The sequence below is a fragment of the Trichosurus vulpecula genome, chromosome 1 (assembly GCF_011100635.1).
Source record: "Trichosurus vulpecula isolate mTriVul1 chromosome 1, mTriVul1.pri, whole genome shotgun sequence".
In the NCBI taxonomy this organism is placed as follows: Eukaryota; Metazoa; Chordata; class Mammalia; order Diprotodontia; family Phalangeridae; genus Trichosurus; species Trichosurus vulpecula.
In genome coordinates, this window is record NC_050573.1 from 66,801,858 (window position 1) to 66,822,471 (window position 20,614).

At 37.3% G+C, this 20,614-nt stretch overlaps 1 protein-coding gene and 1 pseudogene across 3 annotated transcripts in view; one reads left to right on the plus strand and one right to left on the minus strand.

Annotated features, from left to right (window-relative positions):
• GATAD2A (GATA zinc finger domain containing 2A) overlaps nucleotides 1-20,614 on the minus strand; it is a 227,434-nt gene that overhangs the window by 93,106 nt on the left and 113,714 nt on the right. The gene's annotated exons all lie outside the window — the stretch shown is intronic.
• On the plus strand, nucleotides 1,369-1,972 carry LOC118831470 (annotated as a pseudogene).

Below are 20,614 nucleotides of genomic sequence, written 5' to 3' on the forward strand. Positions count from 1 at the left end.
CCATTTATTTAGATCTGACTTTATTTGTGTGAAAAGTGTTTCGTAATTATGTTCATATAAGCCCTGGGTTTGTCTTGGCAGATAGACTCCCAAATATTTTATAGTGTCTACAGTAACTTTAAATGGAATTTCTCTATCTCTTGCTGTTGGGCTTTGTTAGTAGTGTATAGGAATGCCAAGGATTTATGTGGTGTTGCAAGAATTTTCTAAATCATTCCCTTGCCTCAAATTTCTCCCCATTCTACCCTATCTTTCACTCAGCTTCCAAAACTAAAAAGGTACATCTGACTGTGTCTCCCCCACCCCCATTATACACTCAAAATTCAATGGTTTCCTATTGCTTCCAGGATCAAACATAAAGTCTTCTAAGCTTTTCATAATCTGGTCCCTTCCTACCTTTCTCATCTTTTTATATTTAACTCTTCTTCATATGTTCTGTAATCTAACTACAGAAGCTCACTTGCTATTTCTCAAACATGACACTCTTTTCTCCCCAATTCATTACTTTTTACTAGCTTTATTCCATTCTTGGAATGTCCTAAATGCCCTCCATCCTGACCTCTACCTCCTGGTTTCCTTTGTCACTCAGTTCAATTTCCACCTTTTACAGGAGGAGTTTTCTGTACCCTACCAACTTCCCATGAGAACCTTCTCTTCTTATATCGTTTTCATTGTTAGAGTTGTGGCTGACTCTTCATGACTCCATTTTTGGGGTTTTCTTTTGGCAAACATACTGGAGTGGTTTGCCATTTCCTTCTCTAGTTCATTTTACAGATGAGGAAACTGAGGCAAACAGGGCTAAGTGACTTGCCACGGGTCACATAGCTAGTAAGTGTCTAAGGCCAGATTTGAACTAAGGAAGAAGAGTCTTCTTGCTTCCAGGCCAGAATTCTGGATCCACCTAGATGCTCCTATCTATCTCTATCTTGTATCTATTTAATTATCTACATGTTGTCTTTCCCATTAGAACATGAGTTTCTTGAAGAGAGAGACTAATTTTTACTTTAGTTGTTTCCTCAGTACTCATCAGAGTATCTAATACAAAGCAAGTACTTAATAAATTCTTGTTTAATGACTCTCTGAAGAATAGAAAGGAGAAAAGGATAAGACTTCATGATAAAGACTACTCAACAATGGAATAGGATACACCAGGAAGTAGTGAGGTCTTTAAGAAGATGACAGATGAATATTCCTCATGGATAGGCTCAGAATTACACAGGACTTGAGGTAGAAAGACTTTCTTTTATGAGTAAGGGTTGTAGGGGCCGGAATCACAGGATAGATAGTGCTTCGGGGCTGGGAGCAGGAGCCGCATGTGTTGCTTATGTGGCCTGAGGCAGCAAGGGCTGTTTGAGGGCACGGGTTTGTGAGATGGCTACAGACTTTCCTGAGTCCACTGCCCCTGGATGCAATGGAGACTTGAAGAGCAACACCAAGCTAGACACAGATTGCCCATTTTGGCTCCTTTACTGTGGAGTCTGTGCATTACCAACAGAGTACTGTGAATATATGCCTGATGTTGCTAAACAAAGACAGTGGTTAGAGAAGAATTTTCCAAATGAGTCTGCAAAACTCATTGTAGAAAATTCACCTAAACAAGAACCTGGAATTAGGGGAGGCCCAGGAACAGTAAGAGAAGAGGAGGAGAAGAAAAAGCAAAAAAAGGTGGAAGAGGTCAGATAAAACAAAAAAAAAGAAGACAGTTCCACAAAAGGTTATGATAGCCAAAATTCCTAGAGCAAACAAGATATATGTGATGAGAGTGTGTGGCCTTGCAACTTTCAAGACTGACATTAATTAAAGAAGCACAAAGGTTTTTTGCTCAGAAATTCTCTTGTGGAGCCTCAGTTACAGGGGAAAAAGAAATCATCATTCAGGGAGACTTTACAGATGACATTATTGATGTATTCAGGAGAAGTGGCCAGAGGTGGATGATGACAGCATCGAGGATCTTGGAAAAGTAAAGGAGTGATTTTAAAAATGTGTTTGTATTTAATCCTGAAGTTATGATTGATGTAGCCAAAAGGTGGGAGGCCTTTAAATATATATTTAATCCTACAGTAAAACTGTAGACTACTCTTATCCTTGGCATTTCATTGTTCTATACAAGGCTGCTTGTGTTTTTTTTTCCTTTTGTTTTATTTTTTAAATTGCCAAAGTCAAATAAACTGGGGAAATCCATCATGCTTATGCATGAAATAAAAATTTAGTTAAATAAAAAAATTTGGTCATATATATGGTACTGACCCTTTTTTTCTCAGCACAGTCAACTTTTTGTTGGGAACATTTTAGTTTATCTGTTGCTATTTTAATTTACTGTACAATTTTTAAAAAGAATTTGGATATATTGCTACCAAAGCCAGGCTCTTTGCTCCTCCCTTAAGTCTGTAGTGTTGTTAGCCTTCTGTTGGGCAGAAGGCAGCTTGTAGGTTTGTTGTGGACTTTACTATTTGATTACCAAGAGAAATCTATTTCATACATTTATTAAGATGCTCATTTTGACTGAGGTTGAAAATTCTTCACAAGGTCTACAAATAAAGTAAGACTACGATTGTCACAAAACTGTTTATACTTAAATCAAAATCATCAGTCTGGGAAAGAGCATTTGCAATAACTTTTTCCCCCCAATAGGAAACCATTAGTGGTAAATTCAAACAAATTTATACTATTTTTATAAAGGCCCTAAGCCACGCATTGCAAACTAGAATAAAAAAAAAAAAGAAGTTGTCTTTTAGGGTTGCTATTAAATTTAGCACCCATAAAAAAAATGCTGATTGTACTTTTTTTTCCCATGCAAATTGAAATCCTGAATGTACTGGCCTTTTTGTAATTAAGATCTTGAAAGTAATACATAATAAGGATGTAAATTAAGAAAGCAGGCTCCTATTAAGTATGCATTTCACTAAATAGATATCCAATTAACAGCTGTCTAAGAAGCAAACATTCAGGAGACCCATTCAGCATGTGTGGGGAGGGGAGGAGAAGGAAGAAATCCACCTGGGAGGGGAAGACTCAGTTCCTGGCCAAAAGAGAAACAGTTACTATTTAGTATTTACAGAAGGCAATGAGTATACATGTTTCAATTTAAACTGACATTAAAATGTTTCCACTTCATCACTGATAGAGGTAGAATGCAGAGTTAAACACAATTTCATGAAATCAAGGAACAGAAAGACCCAACCCTGGATGGAATTCTGGAATAAGTTTACTTTCCATTTCTTGTCTCCCCAGGTAGCAAGAAAAAAGATACAGATAATGTTGCCTGGTCAACTTTAGAGACGACTTTAAAATCCATATTAAAGGAGTTTACTATCAGTGTTGCTGCTATAAATATTTGCATTTTAAAGTATTACAGAAATTCAAGAAATCATAGCCCCTATATATAAGCAATTTATTATGTGTTTTGAACTCTGCTGACAGAGTTGGACTCTTACTGACTCTGTCCATAACCCATGTATCTAAAGATATCAAAGTAAAAATAAAATTTAAATTTTTTAAAAATGTTTTGTTTTACTATGTTTACAATACAACGGCCCTTCTCATCAAGTCACAACCTATCCCCACCCCACCCCCATCCCCCATAGAAGGGGGGGGGAGATGCTCCATAATTGAGGGAATTTGTTTTTAAATTAAAGATAGCAAAATAATGACTAGACAATAAGGACAACTGAAGGAAGACTTTACCTTATAGAACTAGATAGTTTATGATGACTTTCGTGGCTGTATTTCATTCTTATGCAAGTTGACTTGACATGTCTAGAATGTACTCTCCCCTTTACCTTCAATGCATGATATCTTTTGGATTGATCCAATCCCAACTCAGGTACCAGCTCCTACATAAAGCCTTTTCTGATACCTTCAATTTCTCTCTGCCTATATCTGTCTCTCTCTCATATTTGGTATATATTTACTTCAGTATAAGCTTACCAAGAGAACATGTTTGCTTTTGAAAGCAGAACCTGTTTTTGCTGTTTTGTCTTTGCATCATTTAGTGTCTAGGCACAAGTGTTTCCCACTTAGGTGCTTAATGAATATTTGTTGATTTGAAGTGAACTTTGCTCTGGCCTAGTCAGACAGGCTTAAGACTGTCTTCAAAAGAGGATCTTTTGAAAATCCTTTGTAGATACCCAGTGATCTGATTTAAGTATCAACAGGAGTATGACAACTAGTGCCTTATGGCAACATGCTGCCTTTCCTCTCTCCCCCCTGCAAAAAAAAAAAGCTAAGAAAGGTATCTATCTGGGTCTTATATTGTAGGTACCAAATCTTAGAGCTAAAGGACTATGATGAACCTTGTTTAAAAAAAAAAATTCAGTAAGGAGTTAACAAAATGTCACAATGGAAAAAACACTAGGTCCAAAGCCTGAACACCCTTGATTCAAAACCTGGCTCTAACATTTACTAGATACTTGTTCTTGGGCAAATCCACAGATCAACAACCATTTTATTAAGTGCTTATTATATGTCACATATACTGCTAGGGGCTGAGGCAAAGAAAAAAGTGAAACAAACAGCCTTTACACCTTTGGTGAATTACATTGAAGAAAATAACAGACACAGACACACCAAATACAAGTTAGTTTAAGGAGTAGAAGCTCAAGGAATCACTTCTTTGAGGTTCACATTCTTCAACTGTAAAGTGAGAAAAAGACATACACTACCTTATCTACTTCACAAGGCTGTTGTCAAGAAAGTTTTGTTAACTGCAAAGCTGAAGGACTATAGAAATGAGTCATTAACATTATTAGATATGAAAAGAAATATCAATATTAAAATATTAAAAGCATGTATTTTTTTTAAATTAAGAAAAGGTATCAGTTTGAACCCAAACTCTTGGCCCTCAAATGAGGTCCTAACATGTCTCATGACTACCCAATATTAATATTACCTTCTGCTCTACATAGACTAGTCATTTTCTCCTGTCCCCCAAGCCCATGTGCTCACTGTCACTTTTCTTGTCATAATTATACTGTTCACCACTAAAGAGTAAGAACAAAATCAACAAGGACCTGCCCAGATTTTGACTTCCCTTAGCACTTCAAAGGGAAAGCAGTTATGCTTGGTAGTCGCCTGTTGAAAAAGAGGTATTTAGCTGCTCACTGAGTATTCTTTTCCACCTCTTTCCTCTTACTTCAGATAATAGCAAAGCTGTAAGTATAAAGAAAAATTTTCAATATATTAGTATATCCTCAGTAATCAGCAACATAAAGAGTGCTTACAGGGTGTTGTGCAAACACCTATAGTGCCTGCTACTAAGGAGGCTGAGATTAGTAGATCATGTGAGTTCATTAGTTCTGAGCTGCAATAGGACTGAAGCCTTATGTATGGCACAAATATAGTTAGGGGAGATGGGGAATAAGTATGCAGGGCAATGTACCAGGTTTCCTAAAAGGCGGGCAAAAAGACTCAAGTCAGAAATTGAGCAGGACAAAGTTTCTCTGCCATAGATCAGTATTTCAGTGGGGTTGAACCACGAGTGGCCTCTGTACTTCCAGCCTAGGCAAGACAGGGAGACCCAGTATATATCTACATATAATGTAAATAAATAGAAAAATGTTGAATTTTGGCTTCCTATCCTTAGCATTCATTCTTGCTTCTGATTTTGAGATCTGAAGGTACTAAAACCAACAGGTTGAAATACTTAAATATTAAGTTTCAAAATATACATTCCATACACTTTTATTTAAAACTACTAACTATCAAATTTACGAAGTGAGTATGCTTCTTTCAGAAAGTACTTCATGACAGTAACTCAAGCACTGTAAAATGTAAACCAAAATCCCGTACTAATTTCTTATTGTTGTCTAAATGCTTTATCTAAAGTTTTTTTTATGTATTTATATTTTCAGCCTAAACTATCTTTGGTGTAACAAGTTCTTTAAGTTCATTATTCTCCAAAGTAAAAATTCCATTTATTTTTAGGATACATAACTGAGTTCAACTCAAAATAAATTGCTGTAGTTCAAGTAGAAATTGCTACTTTTAGTATTCTAGTATTTGTTGAACAACTTCAATTATGATGTTATCCACACTCATGATTTTACCATTTTTCTCAATGGGTAGGGTTGATATAGTAGAAGTACTATGGTATTTGAGAAGATGGATGTGATCACAGAATTTAGAGCTAGGAAGAGGCCTTTGGGATCATCTTTTATACTCTATAACCTATCTTTCTAGATTTATTTTACATTGCCACTTCTTATACACTCTGTTCCAGTCAACGAGGTCTTATTGTGAATATCTTTGCACAGGTTGTACCAGATGTTCTCCCTCCTCAGCCCTGCCTCTCAGAATCCCTACCTCACTTTAAAGATCAGCTCAAGCAATTCCTACAGAACTTTCAAGATTCCTCTTCCTCCCCACAGTGAGTATTGTGTTCTCCCCTTTGCAAATTACTTTGTATCTACTTTGTATTTACTTACCTTATTTATAATTACATCCTTCTCACCCTCAATACACTATTAGAAAGCCATGACCATTTAATATTTGCTTTTGTATTTCCAACTTAGAACAAAACCTTCACAGAACAGGCCACAAATGCTTACTGAATTGAATCTCATTTTTCTGATGAGGAAATGGAACCTCTAAGAGGTACAATATTACGAACCTAAAAAACTCAATGAGGGAAATCAAGAGACAGAAGCTTTAAAAAAGAAATCCAACAACAAAAATGCAAATGATTCTCTTAAGGAAGAAAACAGACCAAATTGGGTATAGAGAGACATAGGAAATTCACTGATGAATTAAAACATGAGGGAGAAAAGACATACATAAAAATAGCATGGTGTAGTACAGCAGTTCTCTCAAAGTTTGTGAGCCCTGGGCAGCCCCAGGTTCAAAGGGCCCACAAGGCATTTTCATAATACTAAGGGATTATTGGTTTATTAAAATATCTCTACCCTTTTCCATCTACATGTGTGTGAGGATGGATTTTCTTCATATATTTCAGCCAGAGTAAGAGACTGCTGCAGATTGAATGCAGAAGCAGATGAAAATCTAGCTGAAATCAAATATTAAAGAGATTTTGTAAAAAAAAGTAAACAATACAATTCTTCCAACAAATTTTTTGTTTTGGAAGTTATTTTCCATAAAAACTGTTATCATGTAATGCTGTTTTTTATCAGTAAAAATAAATAGCTATAACTCATAATTAAAAGCTCAATAATTTCTGAAGAATGTAAAAAGGTCCTAAGACCAAAAAGTTTGAGAACTGCTGTTATAAGGGAAAGAGCATAGGATTTTAAGTCAGAAGGTTGGTTCTAGTCTCTAGTTTGGCTACTTACTATTTATTTGACATCCAATTCAATAAACATTTATTAAGTGATTGTTATGTGCCAGTCACTGTGCTAAGCATTGAGAATACATAAAGAAGAAAAAGACAGTCCCTGACCTCAAGGAGCTTACAGTCTAATGGGGGAGACAACATGCAAGCAAATATATCCAAAGCAAGGCATATGCAGTTAAATAGGAGATAATCAACAGAGATAAGACAGTGGAGTTAATCCTGAGCAAGTCATTTTACCTCTCTAGTCCTCCTTTGTAGTTGGAAGGGTTAGACAAGATTATCTGTAATTTGGGTAGCTAAGTGGTATAGTGGGTAAAGCACTTGGCTTGGAGTCAGGAAGACTCATCTTCCTGAGCTCAAATCTGGCTAGCTATGTGACCTTGGGCATACAACCCTGTTTACCTCAGTTTCAAATGAGCTGGAGAGGGAAATAGCAAACTGCTCCAGTATCTTTATGGAGAAAATCCCAATTCTAAACCTAGAATCTTATGGAAACAAAGGAAAATGAAGGATAATGGATAAAAGAGGGCATATACCTATACCAGGGGTGGGAACCCTGCGACCTCAAGGCCACATGTAGCCCTCTAGGTCATCAAGTTCAGTCCTTTGGCTGAATCCAAACTTCACAGAAAAAACTTAGACTCAGTCAAAAGGCCACACCCAAGGACCTCGAAGGCTACATGTCCCTACACAGTAAAGTTGGATGGAAGCTAATGATGTCAAAAGATGACAAAACAAAGAGCATTAAAAAAAAAAAACCTATGTTGAAGATAAGAGGAAAATCAAAAGAAGGCATAGAAAGCAGATGCTCAGATTAGATGGAAATATTCAACCTTCAATTCACTTCTATTTTCTGTTCTAAGGTCACTAACCTTCAAAGACTCAGAAAAACAGTGTTCAACAAATTGAATCCCAGGATAAATAAGAAAAAGGTAAGATCCTAACTGCTATCAGTTAATTTAAATTACCAAGCCTGGAAGGATTACATCCAGTGACTGGGAATATCTGGAGGATATTGTATGATAGCATACTTGAAAGACTGTGAAAAGGCTGATAGGTGTTGCAAAACTAAAGGAAAAATGTCAAATTTTGCAAATAAATAAATAAATAAAAATAAAAAAAAAAGGTGGAGGGGAATAAGTGGCAAATTACAAGCTGCTGAACTTTTACTTCAATCAATAATCAGTCAGTCCACAAACATGAATTAAATGCTTACCACCCTGCCAGACACTGTGCAGACTCTAGTGATGAAAATACAAGTTTAACCCTATCGCCCAAAAAAGGCCCTCAAGGAGCCTACAATCTAAGGAAGAAGACAACACACAAAAGGGAAGTTGAAAAGTGGGGGTACGGGAGTCAGGAAGGAGTAGGAGATGTATCCAACTTGGGGTTACAACAGCGAAAGGATAGAGAAATCCTAAAGTATTGTATTTGATGGAAAATGGAGAGAAGATCGTGTCAAGTCCCTTTCTTAAATAGAGGCCATGAATCTCAAGGCCCTGCCTACTAGCCAGAAGGTCAAAATTGGAAGGGCGGAGGGTACTGATGAGATGTAAGTACCAGGTAGATTGAATCTTGCAGGATAATAAGATTTCCCAGTGATGAGTTTCCTGAGGAAGAAAGGTATGATGGAGAATTCCAAAAGCAGTATAGCTGATGAGAAAAGAAGCTACTTGTCAGGGATACATATTATAGAGGAAACTGCTTTTTAGAAATGTTAGACTTGACTTCTGAAGTGCCTTCCAACTTTAATTTTTTTTTTTAAATAAAGTACCCTTGCCCAAGATCACAGGGGTGAGCAAAAAGTAGACTAGTTTAATCTAAAAGGATATAACAGGGATCCTGAGAATGCTATCATATTAAATTCTTACAGCTCTAATGTCTCTTGCCTACTGCCTGAAGACTTTCAGGATCTTCTCACCTCCCTTTAACCTAACACTTTTTGTACCTCTCATGAAACACTTATTTTGCACTGGTTCTTACTTCAATATTCATTGGCTTTCTAATCTCATTGATGTGGCTACTTCAACCATCAGTGTAGTCAAGAATGCATTGAGCACTACTCATGTATTAGGCACTACGCTAAGTGGTGGAAACACAAAAACAAATTCAGGACTATCCTTGCCCCTAAAGGAGCTTGAATCTTAGGGAAACACAGGAGGTTCAAAGATAAATAAATACAAAGTGACTGGGGGCAGGGGAGAGAAATACAGGACACTGCACTGAAGCAGAGCCCTGAAGGAAGGTAGGCACTCCAAGAGGTATACAGTGAGAAAGAAGGCAGGGCTGTCAGCTTACAACAAAGGCTCAAGTCAAGGAGATAGAGGGCTGTTTTTTGAGAAGCAACTCAGCTGACCAGCTAGCTAGAACATAGAATATATGAAGGGAAATGCACAACAAACCGGAAAGATAGGCTGGAGCCAGACTACGAAGGGTTTTAAATACAAAACAGAAAACTTGCAAGAAGTAGACTCCATCCACTCCTTTTCATCTTGGAGAAATCCTGTTAACATCCTCTAATGGGGAGAGGGGGAGTGTCTTCATGTATAAGTCTCTTAATAATGCATAGGTACCAAAGTGGCACAAAGCCTGTCTACTTGCTATCAATCTTCTTGCATGTTGATCTGTCCTCTTGTTTTGTCATCTGTCTCTCAGACAATATTTTTATACTACCATACATCTCTCCACTAGTCGCTTGGGGTTCTCCAAGTTTGATTCTTTTAAAGACTTTGGTAAACAGTGGTTTGTATTCATTTATTCATTGCTAATTTCTTTCAGGAGAGTCGGTAATGCCCCAGGGCTTCACACAGTCAACATAATGTCACCTGCAAATAGGACCTGTCTCTTATATTTAAACTTGATGCTGAACACTCTCCACAGAAATAACAAAAAACCTTTAAGATCAAATATAAGGTCCTCTGCTGGGCATTTAAAGCCTTTCATAACCTGGCCCTAATCTATCTTTCTGGTCTTTTAATATGGTACTATCTCCCCATCCCAACCTGTTTCCTGCACTCAGTATTTCAACTAGTTTGGCCTTTCTCACATATGACACTTCACCTCCTCTCTCCATGCCTTGGTCTGGGAAGCCTACAATGTTTTCCCCCTTCTACCTCCTGAATCTTGGAATCTCTGCTCTCTTTTAAAATTCAGCTTACAAACCAGAGTCTATGAGGCCTTTGCTTGTCCTCTCAGCTAATATCCTTTTCCCAAACCCCTACTTCAAACCAAGGTAACCCCTTGCATTTCCTTATGTTTTTCAATATACTTATGTATGTAAATGCTGTCTCTCCCATCAGAACTAAACTACTTAAGGTCAAGGATTGCTTCCCTTGTATTCCCAGAGCCTAGTACAATAACAAATAATAAGTACATAATAAAATGCCTGTTGATTGCATATTTCTCAGTTTTGTGCCTAATTTGGTATCAATAATCAAGAAATCTAACGAAGTTATATTGATTCACAATATAGGTACATAGATACATGTCTCATCTCTAGATTGTAAACTACCTGGTACATAGCATGCACTCAAGTATCTGCTGAATGAATACATGGAATAGGAAATGTCAGCATGAAAGTGATGAATGAATATAAAGTGTGACTGAAAGAAAAGGGATTAAAAATGAACATGAGTGAATAAAACAGGGACAGAAAATGGGCAAATTTCATACCTCTGAGCCTTCCTTTGACTAACGGGGCTTAGGAGGGATAGTGACCCAAGAAAATGGAATTATACTGTAAAATATCAACAGATAAGGATGATACTAGTAAGCCTTAACAGCTTAAATTTGCAAGAGAGAACAAGTCTAGAGGCACTACACTTTTGGTAATCCAATGAATTTTCCAGGCAACCTGGTTTTGAATTTTGTTTTCTTCAGTTAATTCTCATGTTTCCGCTATATGCAGCTATGTGCTATATATAATTCTATAGAGAGAGAGAGAGAGATAGCTTGGGGGGGGGTGCGGGCAAAGGTGCTATATATAGATCATGGTAGCATGATCTATATAGGATTCCTTGGGCCTATCATTTCTTCATTAATTGACTAGGTGATACAGAAAAGGTTCTTTCACTTCTTTTTCTGACATAGGTTCCCTCAAAGAAATATTTGGAATCAGAGAATGTCAGAGCTACATTTTATATTAATGTCTGAACTTCATTAGAACATTAGAATCTTAGTGTTGGTAACATTTCCCAGTCCCCTTAAAGAAAAGACGAATAAAGTTTACAGATGAGAACTCTGAAAGATTTGATGACATGGGCTTTGGGACAAAAGGACATGATCCTTTTATTCCAATATTTGAAGGGTCATCATAGAGAAGAAGCATTAGCCTTATTCTGTGTAATTGAGCTGTCCTATAGTTCAGGACAGAATTAAGAGAAAAGACAGAATTATAAAACAGATTTAGGTTCAACATAAATAATAATAATAACCACCAACTCACATTCAGAAAGAGCCTTATAGTTTATTATGCATTCTCTCTACACAGTGCCATGTAATGTCTCAATTTTAGTTAATTAAGTACAGTAGCCAGATTTTGTATTGGAGTCTCCTGAATCCAAGTCTAGTGTTCTTTCCACTATACCACCCTACTTCTAAGGACAACCAGAACTGTTAAAAAATGGGAACAATGGGCTTCCTCAAAAAGTATATGCATTCCTAATGGACATGTCTGTCAGTAGTGGGAAAGTAGGGAATGTATAAAAAAAAGATTAAAAATATAAATTGGGAGGATACGACTAAAAGGGCAAGATGCAGGAAAAGAGGACAGAGCAAGAGAAAGAGAAAACTGGGGATGATGGTGAAAAGATTTCAGGAATACTATAGAACATATTAAAATGTAGAAAGATGCAAAAAGTTTTAGCGTTTATTATCTATGTCAAAAATGTAATTTTGCTTTATCTAAGTAATCTGCACACCATTACAGAAGTGCTGAAAAATATCAATTATCTCAACATTTTCTGGAGTATATTTTGGGTTGCCTTAATGATAATTTTATCCTTCAAAATGCAGAAGAATCATGGGGGAGGGGGAAATGAAAAATCCTACCCTCTAATTCTAACTAGGAGCAATTGCTTGCTAGATAGAAAAGATATGAATTCTAACAAACAGTGATCACTCCACCTCAGATTTTGTGATAAGAAAACAGGAATAGTTTGACACAAACCCTAAAGGTCAGGAGAGCAGATTTTCAAAAGGAAAAGAAGAAAGACAGATGAGATCCCATGGACTAAATTTCTTTGGGGAAAAGTCAGCCAAAAAAGAATGGGAAAATCTGAAGCACGAAATTCTGAAGGAAAATCCAAAGGGAAATCACCAGAAACAAGCACAGATCCTGGGGTAATATACTGGAAGCCACTTGCCTGGTTCACATCCAACCATTAACAGCTAATTCTGAGTCAGGCCACCCAGCCAATTGTATTTTTATCTAATCCATTTCTATCTTATCCACACGAGTAGTATGAGACACTTTACCAAAAGTTTTGCTAAAATCTGAGGAAACTATATCCATACCACTGCCTTCATCTACTAGTTTAGTAACCCTATCAAGCAAGGAAAAATGAGGTTAGTCTAGCATGACTTGTTCTTAATCAGGCCATGCTAATGTTTATGCTTCCTTTGCTAGGTATTTGCCAGCCCTTCTTTAATAAGCCTATCAGCAATTTTCCCAAGAATTAAAATCAAGTTCACTGGCCTATAGTTTGCAGATTCTGTCCTGTTGCCTTTTTTAAAAATTTGGACATTTCCTCTTCTCCAATTTTGTAATACCTTTCCCATTTTCCATCATCTTTTAAATATCATGAACAGGAGCTCTGCAAACACATTTGCGAATTCTTTTTGGAATGGAGGATGTAGTTATCTGGGTCAGGTAACTTGAACTCATCAAGGTCAGCTAAGTGCTCTCTTATTTTGGGTTACCAACTAACTCCCTATAACGCGGTTTTATTATTTCATTGCCAGTATTAAGGTCATTCTCCCTTGCAGAGAAAACACAAACAAAATAAAAATTGATCAGTTCTGCCTTCACTTCTGTTGTCAGACAGCATCATTACACCACTCCAAGTAAGGATTCTAATCCTTTCTTTGGCCCTCCCTTTCCTCTTAATATAATCTTAATTAAAAAAAAAAAAAAACAACTTTTTTTTTGGTCCTTAGCGTTTCTTCTTCTTTTTTTTTTTTGGAGGGGGGGAGGCAGGGCAATTGGGGTTAAGTGACTTGCCCAAGGTCACACAGCAAGTGTGTCAAGTGCCTGAGGCCAAATTTGAACTCAGGTCCTTCTGACTCCAGGGCCAATGCTCTACTCACTGTGCCATCTAGCTGTTCCAGTCCTTACATTATCTTGTCAGACTCAACTAATCCCAAGCTTTAGCATCCCTGATATTACGTAATTTTTTTAAAAGACTGTTTTACACTTTTTACCTTCATCTTTTATATATTTCCTTTTCAAAATTTGAGTTGGTTGGTGAGTTCCCTGTGCATTCACATCAGTCTCTTTAAACAGATCCCATTTTTCCTCCTTGTTGGAAATGTTTCCCTTTGTATCTTCAGAAGTTCATTCTGGAGCATCTCCCATTCCTCCTACGTTAACTCTCCTAAAGGATTTTAGTCCATGGGATTCTGCATGTTTCCTCCAAACCTACCAAAATCTATGGTCCCAAAATCTAGATTGCATGCCCAATTTTCTTCTCCTTTATCACCTCAACAACCAGTTTCTTCTCTGAGAGAAAAATAAGGTCCAGAATAAAATTTCATCTATGAACAATGAGATCACAGTTTCATGAGTATAATTATGTGTACATTTCCCATAAAATGAGAAGCTCCTTAAAGGCAAGGGCTGTTTCATTTTTGTCTTTGTATCCCTGGTGTCTAGCACAATACCTAATAGAGAGTAGACAGTTAATAAACGGATACTGATTATCAAATGTTTTAGTAATTTTCTGCTAGATAACATGAGTCATTCAATTGTATAGATAAGTAGATAAGTACTGTTTCAATGGCAAGAGCCAAAGCCAAATAGTCATTAGTGGTTCAACATCCCCTTAAACCTAGATTTTCAGTGAATTGCCCCAAGATTTCTGCATAACCCTGTCCTCTAACAGGTTTTTTTAATGACTTGGATAAAGGTTTCTTACATAATATACTTATCAAATTTAGCAGTGACACAAAATTGAGAGGAATATCTAAAACGCTAGATGATAGATTTCAAAAAAGTATAGCCTTGTCAGGCTAGATCATTGGAACAAATCTAACAAAAAGAAATTTAATACAGAACCTCTTAATGATCAATCAATCAACATCTATTATGTCCTACTATGTGCCAGGCACTGTGCTAAATGCTTTGGAAACAAAAAAGAGACAAAAGACAGTCCTTGCCCTTAAGGAGCTTACAACCCCCTAATGGGGTAAACAACATGTAAACAAATACATACAAAGCAAACTACATAAAGAATAAACATGAAATAATTAACAGAAGGAAGATACTGTAGTAAAATAGTAGATACTTTAAGAGGGGTGGAAAAGGCATTCTGTAGAAGACACGATTTTAGTTGGGACTTAAAGGACACCAGGGAAGCCAGGAAGCAGAGATGAGGAAGAGTATTTCAAGAATGGGAGATAACCAGAAAAATAACCAGAGCTAAGAACCAGAAAAATAACCAGAGCTAAGAAATGGACGGTGCTTACTAAATGTTTATTGAAGGACAACAACCTTGGCCAAATTACAACTAATTTGGGGGCTTAATTTACTATAATGTAAAATAAAGGGATTAGACTATGATCTCTAAAGTTCTATATTTCCAGGTCTAAATCCTGTAATCCCCATTTTACTGATGAGGAAACTGAGATCTGTAGCAACACAGTGTGCCTCAATTATCGTAACTAGTATGTCAAAATGGGTTCCAGTCATTTATCCTAGCATGTGGGTGACAATAGCAGAAAAAATTACTACATTACCCTTGTCCTATATAAATGCAAGAAAATTTACAAGGGAAAAATTTAAGATTATTTAAAACAATTTTTAAACTGCCAAACTGGAAGCATACAACAGAACTCTGAACTAGCAGTTTAATTTTCTCTCTAACATGGTCTCTCTTCAAAGCTTACATATCTTAAAAAGCAAAAAAATATACCATTCTGCAAGTGCAAGTAAGGATGTAATATTCCAACTAGGTTAGAGTTTCTTATGTTGCAGTGAGTACTGTAACTGCTGGGTCCTAATTATATTAGGCTAAAAGTAACAGAATACCCAGATGTTGTGCTGTCATTTCTGGCTAATGTTCTCAGCACCCAAACTGACCACATATTTATTTTTCCATCTGGTTTTTGTTTTGTTTCCTAAAAAGAAATTTGGGAACTACCAACTTCTGCACACAAAGCACATTCTGGGACAAAAAACTGAATCTTTCCAAAGGATCTATCTAGGAAGATTTAGAAAATAACATGCAAACCTCTTCTGGATACCTTTAAAAGCAGCCCATTTTGGCTACATTGCAGCCTTGCCATAATAAAGGTAATTCCTCCCCACCCCCCAAAAAAGATGCCCTGTGTCACAAAAATTAAGCTGACTTTATCAGAAAAATTAGCAGGAGAAAATTTAAATTAGTTTAGGAAAAACTGGCTCAACTTTTTTCTCTTAGGAAAAGTGAAATGGAAGAATGGCTAGCAGACAGCAGGGCTGCTTGAGTAAAATGTTAACTAGCACACTGCTGGTCTGTCTGTCATCTTCTTAAGAGCACTCTTCCAAGCTGTGTTTCCTTGACTCTTAGGTAAGGTGTCTTATAAAGGGTTAAGAACTGCCATTTTGATGCCATTCAGTGATATGTCCATTAAGAGTGTTACATAACAAAATGGCAGCCTTTAACACTTTGTGTTCTGTACTTCCTCAGTCAGAAATCTGTTCACCAGTCTGCTGGGGGAATCAACACTTCCCAGACAGTCTGATCAGTCTACAAAGAAGAAATCACAACCTCGGTTAGGCTCCGTAGTATTTAAATACTTCATACTACTAATTACAAGTGCTGAAAAGGGGTAAAGTCCTTTAATTAGATCATGTACTATTTCCACATTAAATGTTAATGAAAACTTTACATTTTTTTCTGCCTTCCATGGGCTTTCCTGATAGCAAGGGGGAAAAGTGAGTAAGAAGTGAGAATATACAATCACAGACTTCTGGTCATTTATATTAATGACACTAGACTTTGCAGTACCCCTGAAAGGCAGTGTGATACAGTGAAAATAGCAAAGGATTTGGTTTCAAACTACTTTTGAATTTCAACTCCTATTTTCTAGCTGAGTAGTCTCTGGCAATTCACTTTATCACAGGAACTGTGATAACTGAAAGGAATTAGCTATTATCTGTAAAGAATAGGTCTATCTAAACCAACCCCCACCCCACTCCAACCCTTCACTTTACACATGAGAAAACTAAGTCCTATAACGGTCCTAGAGAACAGATGATAAAACATACCTCCTCCCTTCACTGGATGAGGGAGGATTAATGGTACTTATGGACGTCCAATGTTTCATACATTTATAATTGGGTCTCTGTCAGTTGTTTTCACCTATTTTGCTTTGTTATAAGGGGGAGGTGGTTAGGAGAGTGAATATTGGGAAAACACCCTGGAGGGCACAGAATGTTTTTGCTTTGTATCCCCAGAGCCTGGTACACAATAATAGCTAATAAAAATAACAGGCAGCATTTATTCAGTGCCTTAAGGTTTGCAGAATGCTTTACAAGTATCTCATTTTATCCTGAGAACAACCCAGAGAGTTAGGTACCATTATCACCCCCATTTTACAAATGAGGAAACTAGAGATGAAGGTTAAGTGACTCGTCCAGGTTACTTACACAGGTAGGAAAGGTTTGATGTTACATTTAAACTTATGTCTTCCTGACTTCGAACCTAGCACTCTACCCACTGTGCCACCTAGCTAAAAATCACAGTTGGTAATTAATAAATTTTGATTAATTGTAACCAAAGAAGCATCAATGAAACCTAACAAAAAAAATAACTGAGTGTCAGGGCAGGTGAAATAATTTGCAAGAACTCACATAAAGAGTCAATAGCAGGCTGGGCTGAAATTGAGATCAAGGTCTTCTAATACAGAGCTCTTTGTATTAAAATACACATTTAAATTCTTGGCCTTAGTTTCCTTCTCTGTAGAGTGAAAGGGTTGAACTAGATGCTCTCTAGTCTCTAAACTCCCTTAGAGTTTAACAAGTATTTAGTCAACATCTACAATATGCTAGGCAATAGGCATACAAACAGCAAAGATCAAACAATCATTACTCACAAGGAACTTACACGTTAATGGGTAAACATGTGCATACACACAGAATAAATATAAATACATCCAAGTTAGTAGTTAAATATAAAATCGTTAGAGAGAGTCAGAACATGTACCTAGCACCTAGTGGGATCAGGAAAAGCTTCCTATAGGTTTTCTTGAGCTGTGTTTTCAAGGAAGAGAGGGATTCCACAAGGGGAAGGAAAGGAGGAAGCTTGTTCTAAGTATGGGGGATGGCCAGTGAAAAGGGAGAAAAGGGAGATGGAGTGTTTTATATGAGGCAAGTTTGGGTATATGGCACAGGGGAGGAAAGGAGGAGAATGGAGGATTCAAAAATATGTTGGGAGCAAAGTTTCGAAGTATTGTAAAAACTTTACAGAATTGTCAGCATTTAACTCAAGAGGCAATGGGAAGCCAATGGAATTTTTTAAGTAGCGGAGTGATACATTCAGATTTCTACTTAAAAAACTATTGCTTCCTTATCAGTGTCTTTTGCTGCCTCATTGTCCAAATTACATCCCCCACTCCGATTGCTCCCCCAAGGTTCGATCTTAGGCTATCTTCTACACTCTCTATATATTTGCTGTTACTTCCTCGGATGCCATGGTCATATGCCTTAAGGCGGCTATCTACAACTGGTGTCTTCACTTCCTTTTTTCTCACTCTCTTCTTTAATTTACTTCCTGTAGCCTGGTTCCCTGATTCATTATTCAATCAAAACTGCTCTCTCTCTCCAGAGCTACCAATAATTTCTTATTTGCCACTTCTAATGGCCTTTTTTCAATTCTCATCCTTTTTGACCTCTCTGTAAGCCTCTGACACTGTCAATCACCTCCTTTTCCTTGATAATCTCTCCTTCTAGGTTTTGACAAAGTTCAACTCTTGGCTCGCCTACTACTTTGGTTCTCTGACCACTCCTTTTTAGTCTCCTTTGCTGTATTTTTATTCAGGTTGATGCATGCCAACTATAGATATTCCCCAAAGCTTTGTCTTAGGCCCCATCCTCTTCTCCCTCTATACAACTTTACTTGGACATCTCATCAATTTCCATGTATTCAAATAGTGTCTCTTTCCAGACCTTAATTTTGCATTTCCAATTGCCTAATGGATATCTCCAAAATCAACATGTCCATACTTAAAAGGGGAGCAGCCAAGATGGCAGAGTAAAGGCAGAGACCTTCCTGAGCTCTCCCCAAAACCCCTTCAAATACCTTTAAAAAACGACCCTTAAAAAATTCTAGAGCAGCAGAACCCACAAAACGATGAAGTAAAACAAATTTTCACAGCCCAAGACAACTTGGAAGGTTAGAAGGAAAGGTCTGCTTCACCAAGATGAGAGAGGAACACAGTCTGAGTGCAGTCCAAGCACAGCCCAAGCCCTAGCAAACTCAAAGCAGGCCTCAGGGCGACTGAATGAGTGGCAGCAGAGGCAGTTTCCAGACTTCTCAAACACCAAAGACAACTTGGAAGGTCTGCAGGAAGGGTTTGTCACACTTGGCTGGGAGTGGAGGAGAATCCAGTACAGGCCAAGCCAGCACAGCCCCAGCCCCAGCAAACCAGGAGCAGGCCTTGGGAGACACTGAAACAGTAGTAGCAACAGTTGGTTCCAGAGCTCTCAACCCACAGACCGTAAGGGGTTCGAACAACTGGTCAGAAGGTAATTACTAGGGTCTTTTTACTAGCACTGAGGGAGGACTCTCTGTTGCTTTGCCCATTGTTGGATGCAGGTCACAGTCCCAGAGTGAGGAGGAACACTAGCACAGCAGAGTTTGTGGCCACAGTGAAGGAGGAACCCTCCTCACAGTTCCAGGGCAGAAAAGTGTGCTTGTGGTTGCTCACAGACCAGAGCACAGGTCAGGAGAGTAGTAAACACACCTGTCCTTAGATCATACCACCTTGGAAGAACTGAAAACTTACAGATCCCTAAAAGTATCTCTGAAAACAGCTGCACAAAACCCCTGAAGCTTGGGACAGTACACCTCCATCTGGAAGCAGAGCCTACCTTAACAGAAAGTTAAAAGTCAAGTAATAGGCTGGGAAAATGAGCAAACAATAGGAAAAAAAATATGGTGACAAGGAAGATCAAAACACACACTCATAAGGAGACAATAAAGTCAAAATTCCTACATCCAAAGCCATCAAGAAAAATATAAATTGGTCTCAGGCCATAGGAGAGCTCAAAAAGGATTTTGAAAATCAAGTAAGAGAGGAAGGGGAAAAACTAAGCAGAAGTGAGAGTGATGCAAGAAAATAATGAAAAAACAGAGTCAACAGTCTGGTAAAGGAAACAAAAAATAATGAAGAAAGTAACATCTTAAAAAACAGACTATGCCAAATGGTAAAAGGGGTCCAAAAAGCCAATAAGGAGAAAGATGCCTTAAAAAGCAAAACTGGCACGATACCTAAAAAAAAGGAGGTGTTAGTCCTGCTATGCCCTGCCATGGACAGACCCCATTTACCATGTTCTGTCAGTTCTGGACACTACATGTTTAGTAAAGACATTGATTACATGGAAAGTATTCTAATTAAAGGAAAATCAAACTGGTGAAAGGTAATAAGATCATATCATAGAAGGAACAGTTAGAGAAATGGTATCTAGCCAGGAAATAGACATGATGGAACACTAGAACTCTGCTGATTTTGTGTGGCAGAGGGCTGCTGGGATATGTAATTGAGACATTAGCTTTTTTCATTACAACATTATGCTGTTGACTCATATGGAGCTTGCAGCCTGTTAAAACCTTCAGAATTTTTTCAGAATAACTCCTAACTGGGCTTCCCCCATCACATACTTGTAAAATTCATTTTTTCCTCTTAGCTCAAGGCTTTACATTTATCCCTTTTGAATGTAATATTATTTAAGCCAAATGGCCATTTTGTTTTACTATTTTTTCTTTCTACTTTAATTGTAATATGTATGTGTATATTTTTTTCTAGGTTCATTTTTCTCTTTTTAATTAATTCATTTAAGTTTTACCAGATTTCTTTGATTTCTATTAGTCATTTGATATTGTGTAGTAATATTACATTACCTAACTGTAT